The sequence below is a fragment of the Lissotriton helveticus genome, chromosome 7, assembly GCF_964261635.1.
Source record: "Lissotriton helveticus chromosome 7, aLisHel1.1, whole genome shotgun sequence".
Classification (NCBI taxonomy): Eukaryota; Metazoa; Chordata; class Amphibia; order Caudata; family Salamandridae; genus Lissotriton; species Lissotriton helveticus.
The window spans coordinates 1307972544-1307993224 of record NC_136068.1 but is presented as its reverse complement, the minus strand read 5'-3'; the positions used below and the strand labels follow the sequence as shown (position 1 = coordinate 1307993224).

Genomic DNA, 20681 nt, shown 5'->3' with positions numbered 1-20681 from the left:
GTACTTCTGCCAGCTGCAGTGGCGGCCCCTCCATTAAGGTAGAGGATGGTCGCCCCACTGCTCTCTGAGCAGGGCAAAAATAAAAAATAAAATGATAATAACGCAAATGTTAATATTATTTCAGTAGAGCCAATAAGCAGGAGGGCAAACATTATGATTAAAATAGAGCCCGACAAAATTGAAGTCTGCAGCATTTCTAAGAATAGCAGTGCAACACCAGTGCTTAATTTGTAAAAAAAAATAAGTGCCAGGGCTCTCATCAGGACGCCGCTGCATTTCAGGCCTCCAAAGCTAAAAGAATGGCTTGGGCGGCGGGTAATAGTCATTTCTAATTTATATTAAATAAAATAATTAACTGTTGCTGTGGTAAACTCTAAATTAGCCAGACAGCGCCACCTTGTGGCAGACTGTCACAAGCACTGGTTTTGTCAATTAAGTGCCGATGCCGAGCACCGGAAACCACCTATTCAAATTAAGCACGGTATACAGTTTGCGATCTTCAATAAAAAAAATATTTTTTTTTTAAGGAGCTCCTCCTAAGGATAGGCTTTCAAGACTTTATTGTAACAGAATGCAGCGGTCTCCCAAGAGATGGCTGTCAGCACTAGAGAGTGGTGGGCGGGCAAAAATGGTGATGGGTGAGTAACAGCATTACATAAACTTATACTTATTAAATAAAGATTAAATATATTCTTAAACAAAGCCTTATTAAATAAACAAAGCATTAGGCACTTACCTTCCTACACCAACGTCCTACTCGCTCCCGTTTTCTTCTCCGTAGTTCTGCCTCCAGCTCGGGAGCCTCAACAACTCCACTAACCAATCCTGGCGCTGCTTATGAGAGCATCACCAGGATTGGAGTGAGCAGCCTCTCCCAGCGCTCTAGAGCTCTGGAGGACTGTGCTTTCTCTAACCCAGCTGTCTAAAACAGCTAGGTTAGAAAAGTTTAAAATGCTCATGTCTGGTAGGCCAATGCAAGACACTGACAGCCGGCCAAACAGACACGCGCACTCTACACTACCATTACACAGTCTCAGAAAAAAACAACATTGCCGTTTGGGCACCCTTCCTCGAGCAGTGAGTCCTTTTCAGAAGTTATTTGTATCAATGTGGGATCCTCTTGTGGCATATGTGGTGGTAGAGTAAAAGCAGTCTGCAGTGCCCCTGGAGCACCTGTGCTGCAGGGGGCACAGTTGTTACACCTGGCGGACCTGACTGATGTGCATGGACTTTCCATCACTGTCACTTAGGATCACAGTATGGCCACATTTCCAGTGGGGCAGGCCCTGTTTGCACGTAATTCTGAATTACAGTGATTGTCCAGTGTTTTTTCATGTAACAATTTTAAGTAAGATACTTCTCATTATAGCGTGTGTATAATTTATATTTGTTATTGACATGTTCTGCTTTCTTGTGAAGCGCTCTGATGCCTCTAGGCCTTGTCAGCGCTATATGAACTCACAAAAATGAAATACATTCTCTGAACACATCTTTTGTGTTACACTGTGTGCTCCTCTGCTCATTCCGGCAGGGAGAGCCTACACGCGACCAGCATGGGGCGAAAGCAGCACACGTGTGAACAGTACACAATATTACGACCAAAAGGCTTACACAACATAAACAGATTAAAGACACAGTTGAATTGAGGATTAGAGCTAGGGGTGGCTTTCCTGGTGGGATAATGGGCTGGGCTCCTTGGGATCCATGGGCTTTATATTGTGGTCTCACAGCCTTTGCGAGCTTTTTATGATGAGTCATAACCTTACAGCAGATGCACTTTCCCCAGTCCGGCTTTTCTGAAAAAGGTCGGTGGGTGTCTCCTGGTTCCCATACAAGTCAGTAAACCTGTTAGGACGGGGGGGGGGGCGGAGGGGGGGGAGGAGGAGGGAGTTAAAGCAGCTTGGAAAATCAACACCATGCCGGTATGCAGACAGACAAAGGGAAAGAGAGAGGAACGAGAGGAGGCATTAGCGAAGAGATAAAGAAAGAGTAGGCACAAGAATGAAGAAAGTATGAGGAGGAAGAGAAGCTGTTACACGCCGGAGTGTGGGGGTAGGTTCCGACAGGCATTGGCCTCGCGCTATCCAGGTAATTACCTCGAAGCACAGGCCCCACAAGGACAGTCTGCGTGGACATACATATGGGTTGTTAGGGTCTGACTTTTACGTAGGACCATCAGCCTGCTCTTGGTATTGACCTATCAGGTTGTATTTTGTATACACTTTAGCCCATTCTGGGCCCCTTATTAGTTTATGAGCACAATTTGGTCCTGAAGAATTGCCTATAGGGCATGAAACATGTTGACCACAGATGAGGGTTGAATGAGACCATACTACTTTGACTTTGGTGCTCGGTACCCCTCCTTTCACCTTTTAATAAGGCGGTTAGCCACGCGAATAAAGTGTACTTAGTGGACTAACTAACCTTTTTTAATACACCTTCCCTTGCTCACTACTTCACTTTTCTAGGCCCCTCACACGCACCCATCTACGGCAAGGAACAAAAGATCTCCACAAGAGTGTAACACCCTGTGTTACCCGTCAGGCATTGCAGCGCCGGCTTGACGTTGGAGCAGGAAGCTGGTGATGAGGCAAGACAACCATAGGGCTGAATGAAATAAGTCATTCAGCTTTTCAGTTGTGTGAGGTTTCCTAGTTCCGACAAGGGACCCCCACGAGTTCCATGACTGTCACTTCCACTAATTTATCCAGAGAGAGAGACTCCGTTGCAAACTTAGCATTACTCCTTGGGGAACTTTGTACAATTTCTTGGTCATGTATCCTTAGGACAGGTACACTGGACCCCAATAAACATTGTCCTTTTATGTCCCCTCTTGTTGTTCACACGAGGAAGAGAAAGTGTAACAAAAAGAAACTATAGGAGGAGAATGAAGTAGGAGGAGAAGGAATTCGATTAGGTCTTAAAACTAGTTACGAAAGCAAAGTAGAAAATAGTGAAGAGTGGAAGACCACAAAAAGTTGTCTTAAAACTAGTTATGAAAGCAAAGAAAGGTATGCACGAGAGAAAGAGTAGAAAATAGTGAAGAGTGGGGAGACCACAAAAAGTAGAATTTCATTGCATGAATGGAAAGAGGAACAATGAGAAAAAGGAAATTATCTGAGGAAAGAAAGAATACATCAACAAGCGGTTTACAAGGACGTACGACGGTTTAAAGGAGAAAGAAGACATGAGAGGGAAGATAAATAAGTAAACAAGGTCAGAAGAAAGCAAATAAACAGAAATTAAAAAAAGAAGAAATAGAAGATGTAGCATGTACGAGGAAGGTCGAAGGGTACAACATAGAAGATGAAGCACGTACGAAAGTGGAAAGAACAGAAGAGAAAGTAAGTCAAGAATAGAAGTTATTGTATGAACAGAAAAGGGAAGACTGGACGAGACAATCCATAAAAAAAACAGTCTGGAGCATATAGGAAAAATTGCTTGCACTGAAAAAGAAGGAATTCAGGGAAGAAAACAAGTAAATGAGGAGAATTGAAGTTGTGGGATGAAAGAGGACAAACTAAAATTGAAAAAGAAACTGGGAGTGGAAATGAATGTTAGGAAGACAGAAATGAGAAATGAATTGAGAGAATTGGCGGCTATGAAGGATGATAAAAGAATGGTAATGAAAGTCAAAGTATAAGAGTGAGGAGAGAGAAGGCAGGAAAGTGAGAGGAAATGAAATAAATAAAGATAGTGTAGGAGAAGAAGGAACAAGAGAGATAAAGTAGGAGGCAAGCAATGGGAATAATTGACGAACAAAATGAATGGCATTTTGGAAATAATAAATTAAGTGGGAAGAACGGAGGACCAAACGATTGAATACAAAGAATGCACAAGAGAAGAGAGGGCATAATAGAAGGGAATGAGAGGGTCTGAGCAAAACAGCAAGATCTAGTCTCAGGGGTGTGAGCGGGGTGCTCTGTGGTAGACCTATCAGGTTCCTCATAAAGGCCTGTTCCACCTTAAGAAAGCTTGGTGTACTCTTATGGCCCCAGAGTTCTGCGCCATACATCACAGCTGGTCTAGCTTGCGCCCCATAGATCTCGAGGGCTGGGGCAACTGGCTTAAACAGGGTTGTTCTCTGAAACTTGCCAATGCCCCCTCCGAACTGCGCCAACCTCAGAACAGATTTGGATACCTGTGGGCCACAAATTGAAAAAGAAACTGGGAGTGGAAATGAATGTTAGGAAGACAGAAATGAGAAATGAATTGAGAGAATTGGCGGCTATGAGGGATGATAAAAGAATGGTAATGAAAGTCAAAGTATAAGAGCGAGGAGAGAGAAGGCAGGAAAGTGAGAGGAAATGAAATAAATATAGTGTAGGAGAAGAAGGAACAAGAGAGATAAAGTAGGAGACTCTGTTAGAGGCAAGCAATGGGAATAATTGAAGAACAAAATGAATGACAATTTGGAAATAATAAATTAAGTGGGAAGAACGAAGGACCAAACGATTGAATACAAAGAATGCACAAGAGAAGAGAGGGCATAATAGAAGGGAATGAGAGGGTCTGAGCAAAACAGCAAGAAATAGACAGAGGACAAAAGGAGGAAACAAAAATTCAATGGAGATAAATAGAAAACGCTGAATGAAGATCACATGAACAGAGAGAATGAGGGTTGAAAGTTGAAGTATGAGAAAAAATATGAATACAAAGAAGGAATGTCTCCTGAGAGTAAAAGTTAAAGAAAAGGAAAGAGAATGTTTGAGAGGCAGTAACGATTCTAGTGCTCGGTGATGAACCATATTGCACTCGTTACTCACTATCAGAATTTATCACCATTGTTGTACTTTCTTGTCAATGCAAATATATATATTTCCCTTTAAAATCTTTTATATAATAAAATGGCTCTAAAATAGATATTTAAATTGTTACACTGGAAAATTTGATTTCGTCACATATTTTCCTGAAACAAACAACTTCATTAAGCCCCACGAGATAGCTGCTTTTATATTCTGTCTTATGTTTGATCACGATTCTGCCTGTCATCCTTCTTCTATGTATCGTGGCTTCCAAACTGTAGTCCTCCTTTTATTTCAAAGGCAGGTCCCACTTTTTGTGTGGGGAAAGTCTGATCAACCTACGGTAAATGTGTGTGGGACCTCGAGGGACCGGGGAATAAAAGAGAGAAAATTATCCTATTCTCGTACTTAGCGTAGGAATTCATCTCTCTCCAGTTCTGAAAGGAGAAGGGGCACCGACAAGTTTCTTAAGGAAAAATAAAGCACCGTGAGGTCTGGGAGACGTGAAGAGATGGCGCCTTTTTAGGCCCTCGCATATTTGGATGCTAGCCTTTAAGTCCACGCGGCAAACAACCGTTACAACGCAACTTTTACAACGGACTACTTTTACAACACAACTTTTACAACGCAGGATCCATTACAACGAAGTACCATTACAACGCATTTTTTTACATCGCAGATACCTTTACAACGCATGCCATTACAACGTAAGTATTGGTAAGTATATAATTATAGTAAAAATTTTATAGGTTTGAGTTTTTGGGTAAATGGGTATTTTTAGGGTTCAGGGCTAGGTTTGGGTTTTTGGGTAAAGGGGTATTTTTAGGGTTCAGGGTTAGGTTTGGGTTTTTGGGTAAAGGGGTATTTTTAGGGTTCAGGGCTAGGTGTGGGTTTTTGGGTAAAGGGGTATTTTTAGGGTTCAGGGCTAGGTTTGGGTTTTTGGGTAAAGGGGTATTTTTAGGGTTCAGGGATAGATTTGGGTTTTGGGGTAAAGGGGTATTTTTAGGGTTAAGTGGTAGGTTTGGGTTTTAAAAAAAATTAAATTAAAATTAAATTAAAATATATTAAATTTAATAAATTACATTTATAAAAATATTATATACTTACCAATACTTACGTTGTAATGGTATGCGTTGTAAAGGTATCTGCGTTGTACAAAAATGCGTTGTAATGGTAGTTCGTTGTAATGGATCCTGCGTTGTAAAAATTGCGTTGTAAAGGTATGCGTGCTAAAAGTATGCGTGGTAACGTCATACATCCAGTCCACGCATGTTCCATTCTTGCACTGTTGTAATTAGATATAAGGGGAGCTGATTCATTATAAAAAAAGAGCTCTAAATGTACACCTTACTGAATGTTTAAGAAAGGCATGCAGGAAACACCAAAGAAAGTACACCTTGGTATCTGGGGGTCGGTGAGTGATGTGCAAAGTCTGCTTTTCAAATTGGACTATTTATTGCACCCTGTGACCCTTCGTTTGGCTGCCAATATCTTGATGCATTTCCATTTTGGCCACATTTCAGCTTTGGTCATCATCAGCAAGCTGCGATTACTATGACTCTACAATAGGTTTCTTTTCTCAATCTGAACCACAGACTTCAATACATATTCTTATTATTTGTATTTTTTACCCATGTTAGTCAGAAATATGTCATACAATTGTTAACAATTCTTAATTTTCTGATCCTTGATACTATTGCCCATGCTCATTTAAATTCTAGCCTTAATGACACACACAGAGTACTTGTTGCACACATGTTTTGCTATGTACTAATTGTGATATTGTGACTAATAAACACCCATTGGAAGGAAATGTCATTAGACTAGTGGTGGCTGAGGACATTTGAAAGTGGTGAGGGCGTAAAAGTTCGTAATTAGTGCCCCACACTGTCATATTAGGGGTTCGGGGCGGGTGTCTCCCCCTGGGACATTTTTTATAGAAGAGTGGGCAAATGTTGCATTTTCAAGCATATCTGAGAAAGCAAGAAGGTTAATAAAGCAAGAAAGAGACTTCATATGATAATGACATAGGTAGCTGCTTATTCCCTATAACCACAGAACTTCATAATGAGATAACAATGCTGAGTACCTCACAGAAGTTAATTCATAGTATGCTGGGAAAATCACATAAGAGAAAATGATTGAAGAGGCTCCTTAGTGTTTGAGTGTCAGCAAATACATGTTAGACAAAAATAACCATGCTGGAGTTCAGGTGAATATGCAGTAAGGAGGCCTTTACGTTTTGCCTTTATCTTAAGCATGCACATGATTTGCTGGGGGTTCAAAGACAGAGGTGAAATGTTAGGCAGTGTCTTCTGACAAATTGTACTTTTCTCTTCTGATTGACATTGATGGTTGCTCTGACTGCAAAGTTAGAGGATTTTGTTATGGGAAACAAATGTGTGACAATCTTGCTGTGTGCGCTAAAGGAGGTGTGAAACTGAGGAAAAGGCTGCATTATCAAAACACATTTGTAACACAGTAAAATATAATAAATGCCTTCAAAAAAACTGTACACATATTTCAAAATATATCAACAGTTAGGGAAAAAAAATTCCCACACATTGTAAGCTTTATATTTTTATCTTTAGACACACTGCGCAACATAGATCTGCTAATAACTGTCCTGGTCACAACATTAAAGGCAAGGCTGGGATTTCCTTTTCCAAAGTTTACACCACAACACAGACTACAGCCTGAGGCCACACAAGTCGTACCATCTGTTACACGGCCCACGTCCCTTGTCCTGACAAAGGTTTTGTGTTTATTGCTTCACCTCCATTTGGAAGGAGCTTAAGTGTCTGCTATTGGCAGTTTCATTTGGCTAAATCCATTCCTCAGGACATAAACACAGGGCTGTAAACGTATTGAAGGAAACAATCTATGACAATGATGCTGTGGGCTTTAGGGGAATGCTTGGCATTTACACTGGTGTTTTTAGAAATTGCATATTTATTTTAAGGACAGTACCAAGACACCTGACTATGTTCAGAAAAGAAACAAAACACATGCCTTATTTTACAACACTAGTGTTACCGCTGATGCATTGCTACTGCACAAGTGCATGTTCAAATGTATGTATGTAAAATACGGCGTCGTTGAGAGGCTTCAAATCAATGAATTTTTTCACATCATGATCACACGGGCGCAATTATCTACCATGGCTAAACACATACAGAATGGGATGCATGTTGGACCGCATCAGACTCCAGCTGAGCTGAGCACCCGGGCTTAAATCTGGAGGTCCACAAAAAAACATGTCCTGGGCTTTGCAAATGATCTGATGAATCTGTCAAATTATAAGTTTGGCTGAAAACCAGCATGCCTGACAATATCTACTCATTTCGTTGAGCTATGAAAGAGGGTATTAATGAAATTTGTTATATGTTCAGCTGATTAATCCCGTTATTCAGCCTGCCTTATTTACTTGTTTCAGCTTTTCTTTCACATTTGCCTTTTTATGAGGATTAAGTTATGTGTGTACTGGTCATAAATGCTCGCGCGATAAAAAGAGAGCAGTTTGTTTTCATTAGGGAGCCCAGTCAGAGCAAATTTCATACATTCTAAAATGCCACAAAATACACACACAACCACTGTTAAGTTAGGGTTATGTACCCACAAACACCCCACTACGGTGGCACTACCAGGTAGTTACCCTTAACCCTGAGTCCTGAGTGACGCCATTTTGTCACTCACTTGTGTTATGCAATAAGAGGTGAGGAAGGTGTATATTAAACAACAAAGGCTATTGAGGCCATGCATCAGAAAAGCTTCACAGTACACCACACAAAATCCAAATATAAAGCGACATAGTTCAGTGAGCTAAGCACATCATTACATTACATATATTGTTCCATTCCATTTCAGGCCATCCATAATTTCTTGCTAACACATGATTCACTCGATGAAATGCAGGGCTGAGGTGCACTGACAGCCTTCCAAGATTCTAGATTTACAATAGCAGGGTGGACTGGCAGCCTAGAATTGAGATGTACTGGCAGAGCTTTGACAGATTCTAGCACCAATAGATGGAAAGATGCAATGCAGGGTTTATGTGCCTTCACATAGCCTTCTTGGGCCTTAGATTATTCGGAGAAACAGGAAAAACTAGGTTATTGTTGAACAGAACTCAGGAGGGTTTTGTGATTGTGACGGAAAGGAATAATCAAGGTGCATTTACACGGATGTGCAAGCTCCGCTCGTATACTGTGACGGCTGGAGGGGCTAAATGGAGGACAGGGAGATTGGCAGTGTTTGCTGACTTTGGTGTATAGAGACAACAAAATAGAAGGGCTACAAAGAAGACATGATGGGACTCTATTAATCGAACATGAGTGGTCCAAGTATGTGTGTGTGCATGTTTGCATGTGTTTGAACGTCTGTCTGTCTCTCTCTCCTGTTTTGAAATTGAAAGTGAAACAAATACTGCTGCTACAGACAGAGGTGCACTTCACTAGTTGCAGACCAAAACACGGTATGAGCGGAATCTTTAAACCGATACGCTTTGCTTCGATTTATTTAATTCCAATTCAAACGTAAAAAAAGGTACGTGTGATTTATAAATTCTTGATTAATTCATATGTTAATAAAGATATATTCCAGTCCATTCGCTCTTTGTCATCCAATAATAAACAGGTCTCTTGGGAGTCTTTCAGTAAATTTATCAAATTAAAAATGTTATTCAATCCACGAGATATCAACAGAAGAAGTCAAAACAATCCAATCAATAATCAAACTGATCCAGCCAACAAGTTTCGTCCATTTTGGACATCATCAGGGCTGCAAATTCAAAAAACGCATATCAGTAATCATGGTCATTTAAAAAAAACTCCTCTGTATCTCAAATACTATATCATATCAAATAACAGGAATTTTGGGCTATCCCCACTGAAAAACTCTCAGACTCCCGGTCTATATACAATCTACCTATGAGCATTCAGTACATGTTTCATATATTATAATAACAATTCTACTAAGGATTATCTGTTCCCACTCATGACGTGTCATTCAACTGATGTATCACCAACATCCTATATATATATGATCCCTCTTCGTGGATGCATTTCTTATGTCAACTCCCCATGCTGCAAGTAATATATCCTGCCATTCACCCTTCTTCATACAAAATTGTATTACCTCATGATTCCACGATGTTCACCAGTTATATCGGCCTCAACCCCCTTTACAAAACCGGATGCTTCACCAGATGCGCAGTGGACGCGCGCAGGTAAAGCTGACGCTTCGTGAAACGAGAGCTCAATTTGGATGGTTTTAATATTGAGCTTGTTGCACAGTTTCTTATATTTTATCCCTTGAATTCCGAGAACTTTAAAAATACCTCATCCTTCTTGCTGCACATTAACTCTGTCTTACTGGCATTTTATACCCTACCTCTGATGTATCCTACCTCTGATGTCACCTCTCCCCGGTCCACGTGAGATTCACTTGTTTGTGTGGAGGGAGACTTGACTTACTTCCGGTTGTGAGGGAAGTTGGCATTCTAGCAGCTTCAACCCCCTCTACAAAACCGAATGATTCGCCAGACACGCAGCGGACACGCTGGCGGTCCGCCTAAAGGCAAGCTCGTCTGTGCCCATCCGCGCCCTGATGTCGCCAGGAGCCAGGGACCCTGTCCGTTCCGCTCCCGACTTGGGCCTGATCCCCCTTCTGTCCTATTCCAGCAAGGAGCTATTAGATCTGAGAACAGACCCACCATCTCTCTGCCAGCCTGGGACCTATCCATCCTTAGAGGGCCCTTTCGCCTGTCGGGCCTGCCGATATCTAGGTACTCCCATAGAGGCAGCTCCCACCTATGAGGAACTCCGTTGCTCCCTCCATAGCAAACATCCCCCCCTTTCTAAATACGCCATCTCTCCCATTAATGATTCAGTGAAACCTCCCGACAATTCCAAACCGTGGTGGAAAATTGTGTTATGCAATGTTAGATCCCTACCAAAATACTCAATCGAGGAATGGGATCTCCTTTCCTCCGTGAAGCCAGATTTTGGTTTTTTGACAGAAACGTGGCTTAAGCCTCATTCTACTCCTGCCATCAAGTTAGCCCTGCCTGGCGGCTATAGGATCCTAAGAATGAACAGACAGCCAAAAGTGGGGGGGAGGGATAGCTATAATATATAAGGACAGCATCAAAGTTACCTCACTGGAGCAGCGATGCACTGCTAATATTGAAATTCTGGTCTTTCGGATAGACCTTCTTTCGCAACTCAGTTGGAAGGGGGCCTTATTCTATCGGCCCCCGGGCCCCCTGGCTAAATTCTCACTCCAACTTACTGAACTAATAGCACCCCATGTGATCTCGACCAACAATTTTCTATTGTTATGAGATGTTAATGTTCACAGCGAATGTACTACTGATACCGATGCATTGAGGCTCTTGGCAGACCTCGCCCTTTTGGAGGATGCTCTAGCTACAAACAATTCTGCTGTCACCTGCTTTATTGACCAGCTTGCACCGCTGAAATCATTCCCCAACCCTTCTAAGCGTCCCCAGACAGCTTGGTTTTCCCCTGAGCTCCGGGCTCAAAAACGGCAATGCAAAAAACAAGAAAGGCGATGGAGTAGTACCCATGATTGAAGGGAAAAAGACAGATTTAAGGTCACTCTCTCTGGCTACCACAAAAACATAAGGGCCGCACGGAAAGCCCACATTGCATCTCAGCTAGCCCAGGCTGGAAATGTTCCCAAAACCCCATACCGAATCACTTCACAATAACCTGCTCCGCCCTGTCCTTCACCAATGCCAAGGCCTGTGATAATCTAGAGGCCCCCTCACAATCTCTCTGCAATGACATCGCACAACATTTTTTGCAGAAAATAGAGCTGATCTACAATAAGATTGTCTCGTCAGGGAGCCAGCCTCCAGTTGCTTTGGTATCCGACCCTCCAGAACATGCAAACCCCCAGCTGCTAGAGAGATTCCCCCCTTTAACCTCGGTAGACGTAGAAGCATTACTTTGTAACAGTAAAATCTGGCTCTCCCCTAGATATTATCCCGGCCAAAATCGCAGCCTCCTTGTTTGTCAATTGTCTTCATCCATTGAGTTTCTTCTCAATCTCTCCATGAGAGAGGGTTGTCTTCCTTTGGATTGGAAGGCAGCACAGGTTATGCCTGACCGCAAGAACACCAAAGTTTCCCTGGCTGATCTCTCCAATCTCCATCTCATCTCGTTACTCTCTCTCCTGAGCAAGTTGCAAGAAAAGCACATCAACAAACATCTGTCTGACCATGTCGAACTTACTGGCAACCTAGATACCTCCGAGTCAGGTTTTAGGCCCATATACAGCACAAAATCAGCACTGCTAGTAGTCACGGATAACATCAGGATGACCTTAGACAGGGGTCAATCTACGATTCTGGTGCTGTTGAAACTTTCTGCCGCATTCCACACGATCTCCCATCAGATATTGCTCAGGAGACTGGAGGAGAATGGAATCAAAGACACTGCCCTTCAGTGAATTATGAGCTTTCTATCCTCCCATTCCCAGACCATCAATCTTCTTGACCCATATCATTCGGAGTCTATGAAACTGACCAAGAGAGTACCTCAGGGCTCCTGTTTAAGCTCCACCCTGTTTAATATCTATGTCGCTCCCTTGGCTAATCTCCTCAGGACCTGTGGTTTCATTCCCATTTCATACGCCGACGATATGCAACTACTATTTCCTTTCAGCAAATTCACCCCATCTGTTCAGTTGGCCTTCTCCTCTGGTATGAGGGTTATCTCCAGTTGGATGAGATGTAATTTTCTCCAATTCAATGTCGGGAAGACTGAGATCATGCTCTTTGGAGAGGCCCCCTTGCTGTGGATTCCTGAATGGTGGCCGGTGGACCTTGGTGCTTCCCCGCCCCCAAGTCCCTTGTTAAGAACCTAGGCATCCGCCTGGACCAGGCTCTCACCTTGAAGGAGCACGCTGCCCAGACAGCTGGCTCCTGCTTTCATACGCTTGGCCTATTGCGCAGAGTTTTTCCCCTGCTTCCTGATTCAACTTGGAAAACCCTGACGCAGGCACTTATACTGAGCCGTCTGGACTACTGCAATGGCCTTTGGTCACTGCGAACAAGTCCTCGCTTTGTAGATTGCAGGTGGTCTAGAATACAGCGGCGTGACTGGTCCTGAATGCCCCCCCAGACCGCTTCCTGCTCTCTCCTTCATCAGCTCCATTTGCTCCCAGTAAGCGAGTGGGTTAAGTTTAAAGTCTACTGTACTGTTCACAAAGCCTTATACAACCTTGGCTCCGCTTACCTTGCTGAGAAATTCACAACGTATACGCCATCCAGGACCCTCCGCTCAGGAACCAAATCCCTTCTTGTGGTCCCCCGAGTCAGGAAAGTCAGGCTGGGTGGGAAGGCATTCCCCCACCTTGGACCACTCTACTGGAATCAGTTCCCTATTCATTTAAAACGATGCTCTGACCATCTCCAATTTAGAAAGCACCTTAAGACCCTCCTATACTGATTCTGCTTCTGATCCTGTTCATCAGTTTTTTTTGCAGCCTGTCCAAAGCGCAGAGATACCCCTTCGGGGGTCGATTCAGGTGCTATATAACTAAATAAATATAAAAAAATAAAAAAATATCTTTCCATATAATGTGCCTATTCTGGCACCTTCATACATCATTTAAGTCCTGCTCCCCATCAACAAAGAAAAAATGCATATCATCCCCAATGATCTCCCATAGTTCATCATGAATTCACCTGTGTATTATAATGCCCACCTATCTTGCCATTAACACTGTTACTTATTCTTATGTCTATTTCCATCCCATAGTTTGTGCCTGTCTTCATTTCCATGCCCCTCTATGTCCTAGAGGCAAAATCTTCCCTACTCCTCTTTCGGTCGATCCTGACAGTTCACCCGTTAATATTAGCCAGACCACAGATAATATTTCAAAATGTCAGTCACTTCCATTTCACTCGCCACCGCTCCCTAGATACTAACAAAACCTACAACTTCAATTTAATTTGCCACTTAGCCTCTTAGCCATGGCGTGCCCTGTCTATCACATCTGTACCTCTCTATTCCAGATCACTAGCCTCCTGTGTTTTGCGTTACCTTCTTCCGTGACCACTGCTGTGTCGACACAAAGATTCCCGACACAAACTGGGTAATTTAAATCCTGTGATTTATATTGTCATGCCAGCCAATCAGGACTCGAATGGTGTAATTCAGACCTGAAATAGTGGTTGAGCTTGCGCTAGATATATTCCTTTTATGGTCTGCACGTGTTCAGACCAATCAGAAGCTCCCCTTTAGATCCGCAACCAATCCGAGGCCGGGATGTTGAATTCCGCCTCCTATTCCCACCCGTCCTGTCTAATCACCAGGATTGGTCAATCGGAAAATAACGTCTTGAAATACGGAGACGAGTGAGTAGATATTGCGTAAATAGCAATTATGATCATTGGGCTTTTACCATTATGGATCACGGTAAGGAGCTGATGGAATTAAGTTTTACACTTCGAGAAGGTTATACAATTAAGGAACAACACAGAAGTTTGTGGATTTCGAAAGAGGGATAGTAATTTTCTGATGTAACAGAAACCTCATTCGGAGTAGAGATATTAATTGTTGTGCGGGATACACCCGGGAACACTGGTGGCGGGATGATGGGTGGGAAGTCAAGCCAGATGGAGTTCCGGTAGGGCTACGCCTTCAAACAGGCAGGACGGGCAGAGGTTGGTTCGCCTAGGCAGACATTGCTGGTGAACGGACAGGATAGGGGGGAATAGAAACTGGAAATGAATCATCCTGGTCCGGCATTGGTTGCTGAACAACAGTGGCGCCTTTGTCTATTGGGCTGAGTTTGTGCAGACCAGAAATAAACATATGTGGTGTAAACCCACCCTCCTTTTGAGGTTTGAACTGTACAACTCGTTCCTGGCTTGGAAGACATGACAATATAACACAAGAGGGATTTAATGACCCTGCCTAGGATGGTAATTTATGCATCGATATAGTGGCGGTGCGCCTGGGCTCACTTTTCTGGTGCGTAGACAGGACGGATGGGAATAGGAGACGGAAGTCAACATCCCAGCCTGGGATTGGTTGCGGATCTAAAGGTGAGCTTTTGATTGGTCCGAACATGTGCAGACCGTAAAGGAACATATCTAGCACGAGCTCAAACACTATTTCAGGTCTGAATCACACCATTGGAGTCCTGATTAGCTGGCATGAAGATATAAATAACAGGATTTAAATGACCCAGTTTATGGCAGGAATCTGTGCATTGACACATCAGTGGTTGCGGAAGGAGGCAACATGAAACACAGGAAGTGAGTGATCTGGAATAGAGAGGTCCAGATGTGATGGACAGGGCATGCCATGGCTGAGAGGCTAAGTGGCAAATTAAATTGAAGTTGTGGGTTTTGTTAGTATCTAGGGCGGGTGGCGAGTGAAATGGAAGTGACTGACATTTTGAAATATTATCTGTGGTCTGGCTATTATTAACGGGTGAACTGTCAGGATCTACCGAAACAGGAGAAGGGAAGATTTTGCCTCTAGGACAAAGAGGGACATGGCAATGAAGACAGGCAACTAACAAGGGAATGGAAATAGACATGAGACTAAGTTACAGTGTCAATGGCAAGATAGGTGGGCATTATAATACACAGGTGAATTCATGATCAGCTATGGAAGATCATTGGGGATTATATGCGTTTTTTTCTTTCTTTGTAGATAGGGAGCAGAACTTAAATGATGTATTAAGGTGCCAGGATAGGCACATTATATGGAAATATATAACTTTTGAACATCTTGGAATCATGAGGTAATACAATTTTGTATGAATAAGGGTGAATGGCAGGATATATTACTTGCAGCATGGGGAGTTGACATACGAAATGCATCCACAAAGAGGGATCATATATGTAGGATGTTGGTGATACATCAGGTGAATGACAAGTCATAAGTGGGAACAGATAATCCTTAGTAGAAATGTTATTATATTATTTGGAATATGTACTGAATGCTCATGTGTAGATTGTATATAGGCAGGGAGTTTTTCGGTGGGGATATCACAACATTCCTGTTATTTAATATGATATAGTATGCAGATGCAGAAGAGTTTTTTTTAAATGACCATGATTACTGATATGAGTTTTTTGAATTTGCAGCCCTGATGATGTTCAAAATGAACGAAACGCGTTGGCTTGATCAATTTGATTATTGATTGGATTGTTTTGACTTCTGTCAATATCTTTTGTATTGAAAAAAAATTGAAATTTGATAAATTTACTGAAAGACTCCCAAGAGACCAGTTTATGATTGGATGACAAAGAGCGCATGGACATAGAATATATCTTTATTAACATATGAATTAATCAAGAATTTATAAATCACAAGCTTCTTTTTTTATGTTTGAATTGTTGTTTGGACGTGACCCAGTGGCAGTGGGACCGCTTAAAGTTGAGCGTGATTGGAAACTCTCAGAATTGCCCAGATTGCATACCATTGCACCAAGCGTTTGGCCCTCACTGCCAGTGAGTTGTATTTTTGTTTAATTCTGACATCAACTTAATAAAAAAATGTCTTACACCTTTTATCTCCCTGACTCAGCAAGAGTGCCGGCAACGCCTCTGAATTCACTGCTCAAGACGCAAGTTCAGCCACCACCACGACGACTTCTTCCCCACTCCCTCTTAGTGGTGCTGCACCCGAAAGTAGGGAAGCCAGACGGACTGAAAAGTGCAGAGGGACAGAATGGCCAATCACAGCAAGCTTGATAATAAAGTTATGCAGTGATTGGCCATATGTCCATGGACGTGAACCACCCCACCCCCAGTGCGCCTCGTGTGCAGGGCCACTCTACCAGAGGCGTATCCTGCCCAATCTTGACGCTGATCTGTTGCTGAGCACAGTGCTATGATTGGACAGGGCAGGTGGTCGGAGCACTCATTTTAAGCACAGATGGCTGCGGCTGTGATCCCGCCCCACCTCACAATTTCACCAGCAGCAAGACTAGGACGCCTGTAGAGCACATGTTGGGTTGGCCACATACAGGCAGTCGGCCAACCCGGCAAGCGCACTTCTTTCAGGCGTGAGAGTCAGTTTTGACAACCAGGTATGTGCCATCACAATTACTTTGAAGACCTGCCCCCCCATGCGGAACTCTCCGGCTCCAGTTAATTTTTAAAAAATGATGCCGCGGGCCCGGACAGCTTTGGGAAAAAATAAAATATTTATTTCGGGAGCTGGGGGAAAAATATCAGTAGGGGAACGCCCCTTCGCCCTCATAGAGGAACCACCCATGCATGGTTCCCGGGCTCACTTTGCCACTAGATTTAAGCTAGCCTGTCTGATGAGGGGTGATGGCCCGAAACCAGTCCCAGGATGCTTGTTTCCGTTCCAGGGAGGACCTGGTTTGGCAGTTCGAGCTGGACTGTTCCCATGAGGCACAGGGTCAAGACTGATTTGCAGATGGCTGGGTCTAAACTGGGGTGGCATTGTGAGCAAAAGAACAATGAATTTAATCCAGATCTCATGACTGGGGGTGAAATTTTGATTTGCTTTGCATTCCGTCCATCATCTGTGTGTCTTTTACTTTTAGAAAGATAGCATTTTTCTGCCCTTGACCCCGTGTGACTAAAGCCCGTCTCTAGTACATGTCTAGGGTGGATGGCAGCTGGACTTTGTGCATTCTCTCTTGACAGCCACAAATAAAGAGAGCTTAGGTGTGACCAAGAGGTGGCCGTCTACATCCTGATGGCTCATCCTGGGCTGCTTGGGAGAGAGGAGATGACACTTACACCTGAAAAGGGCTGCATACCCCCCTGGAGTGAGTCTGGAGCCAGAGCAGGGAGGGAGAACCTCTGTGCACTTCAAAGCCCCTTTTTGAAGTCACCTCCACTTCAAAGGCACAACTGGGTATAAGTACTGGATCTCTGACCCCACCAAATCAGACACTATTTGACTTGTGAACAAACCTTGCTAAGAGAAAGAACTGGTATGCTGCTATAAGGCCTGACACTACGCTCCACTGCTGCTCTGAAAGAACTGCTTTCCTTTTGTGCTGCCCTGCTGTCTGCTACCCTCTGCCATGCTGAGGAAGGACTGGACCCATCTCCCTTGAACCCACAGGGACTCAAGGCCAAGTGGTATTAATCCAGTCCTGGGCCTTTGGATGTTACAATTGCCAAAATCCATGCATTGACGATGTCGCACCGATTGGAACTCCCTCCCTCGACACTAATGCATCAGCACTGCTGCATGGACCGCGGACCTTGCATCACTAACTGTATGTCGCATCGACTCTAGGTTCCAAAGCCTCCCTGCCTTTGCGTGGCTCACAGCCGATGCATCACTTCATGCTGTTTGCATTGCCTGCAACACAGCGGTTTGACAATGACACATTTCTTCGGTGCTTCTCCCTTCTTGACTCTCAACGCATATTTGCCGCTGTGCAGCTCGGAACGACACATAGCCTTCATTGAAAGGATCTACGGCGAGGCATCGCCTTCCCTGTTCCTCGCATCATCTTTGACATCAACAAATCCAAAGTAATGTTTCAGCAGCCCAAGGTTGGTCCTTGTTTCCGACCCTTTCTCCATCGTGGTCGACCTGAACTTTTGTATTTACCCCAGTCAAGCGCGACCAGATGTCCTCGGCTGGTGCTTTAGGCTTTTAAGCACTATATTTGCATGTATTCTCAAAAAATGTATAGTTCCGCATATAGTTATTGGACTTTTGTTGTTTTGGTCTTGCATTGATCATAAAATATAAGCTATTTTTCTAAAATAGGGTGGAGTCTTTTTGAGGTGTTCTCACTGTGTTACTGTTTGAATTGTTGCCCAAATACAGTACATATTGCCTCTTGCGTTAAGCCTGCCTGCTCTGTGCCAATCTACCAGAGGGTGAGCACAGGTTAATTTATGGTGTGTATCTGACTTACCCTGACTCAGATTGTGGTTCGTGCTTGGACATGTGTCATACCTCTGACCAGCCTCAGTCGGTAGTGGGAGTACCTGCCGGGCAGTGACGTGGGGAGGGGGAGGGGCAGGGTGGGGGGCAGTAAACTATGGATTACGGAGGTATACAGGTAAGTAAACCTATAAATAAATAAAATGAATGTTGTTGCCTGCACTGCATCCCCAATTGCGATGCAGTGCGCGCAACGAAATTTGTTTTATTTATTTATATATTTACTTACCTGTAAACCTCTGTAATCCAGAGTTTACTACCCCCCACCCTGCCCCTCCCCTTTCCCACGTCATCGCCCGGCAGGTACTCCCACTACCGTCTGCTGCTGCTTCTGACAACCAGAAACCCAATTTCGAAAATGTACTATAAAATATTTAAAAATGAATAGAAAAATAATACATTTTTGCCTTGATGTATGCACAATGTTGCACTATTTCTGCTGCCCCATTATACACTGTCAGATCAGATTAAGGTTCAGAGAGTGCTTAATTTGAGCTGGTGGTTTCTTGGGCTCGGTGCCGGCAATTCATTCTCAGCAGCAGCTCTAATAACAGTCTGCCACATGGTGGCACTGTTTGTCCAATTTTGAGATGAGAATAATCTAAATTGTCACACTTGCAGAAAATTGGAATGCAGCGGTTAGTAGTTGTGTTGGTGCTGTAATTGGCAGAACTAGCAGGGGCAGTGGGGGGTGCAAGTTGCAGTGGCCTCTTGACAAGGGCCCCAGCACTTATTTATTTGTACAAATTAAGCACTGGGCTCAGCACAATGCTTGACAAAAGCCTGTCTCATTTAGGTGTACGTTGAATTATACCATTTATCAGGTCACTTGGGTGTTCTGTGTTTGAAGCCTGTATTTTTAATCCTTAGTGCTGATGGTGGTGTGTAAACATTTTAATCAAGATACACAAATATTTAATTTGCTAATTGGATGCAATTCATAACTAAATGTCTACAAACTATTTAGGATTGCTAATTTGATGCAACATTTAAGCTTGCTTTTAACATGTATAAAGCCGTACTCACTTGTAGTTGCATTTACCATTAGTAGCAATCAATCTAAAAGGCATTAGTAGAAAGCAATCTAGAAACGCTAAAGTGATTTGATGTACAGGAGCGGTAAAGTGTTTTTTTTGCCCTTCATCCGGCTTTCAAAGAGAACCAAGTTATCTTGGCCCTGGTGGCGTTTTTCAACCGATTGTAAGATAATGTTTACCTCGTAGGAAAATAATTGTCATTTTAATCGACCGCAGCCAAACTGGACAATGTATGCAGACCTTTTCTCTCTAAGTTTACCTTTTGTGAGGTTTTTTTTTAATATACAGTGACATGGCACAGGAGAAGACTGGCTTTTTAATTGTGATGAGCACGGTAACTGGAGTACAGTCCTGTCAGAATTTTTTGGGTTTTTTTCCATATATATTTTCATATATCTTTTTAAAAACAGATTGAAATAGTTAGGATTCCCAGAAATCGGAATTCCTTGGATTTTTGTTCACTAATACCTTTGAACTCGTTTAAGGAATCTCCACAAAACTTTGCAGAGCTGTTGCTTTTTCTAAATCAGTGGATGATGCAAAGTTTTGTGGTGATTAGTTAAGAGACTCTAAAGAAAAAAGGGGAGTTTCCAAAACATGTTTTTACACCGTTGTAATTGCCATAGACCTTACACTGGAATTTAGCGGGGAAAAACAAACAGTCACATTTCAATGAAATTTGGCAGGTATGTAGTTTATGGTGTGTGGATAATCCTTTTTGGGCATTAATCTAGGGGACTTTATAGAGGGAGAGACCACTGGTCTGAGGAGCCGCTTTTTTAAGTGAACTCTTTAGAGTGCAACTATACAAGGACAGCAAGAAATGAATATACTAATGTTTTGTGACAAAGTGAACAAGCATTGGCATAGCCAATAGGTCTCGCCTTTGGGACCGTATAAGTGTTTAGCCAAGCAACAGTTCATGCTATTGTACCAATGATATTGTGCTGCATAACTAAATA

The 20681-nt window shown here is 43.0% G+C and overlaps 1 long non-coding RNA gene across 1 annotated transcript in view; it reads left to right on the top strand.

Annotated features, from left to right (window-relative positions):
- The window catches only part of LOC144767375 (uncharacterized), a 111207-nt gene that overhangs the window by 59285 nt on the left and 31241 nt on the right, over positions 1-20681 (top strand). The gene's annotated exons all lie outside the window — the stretch shown is intronic.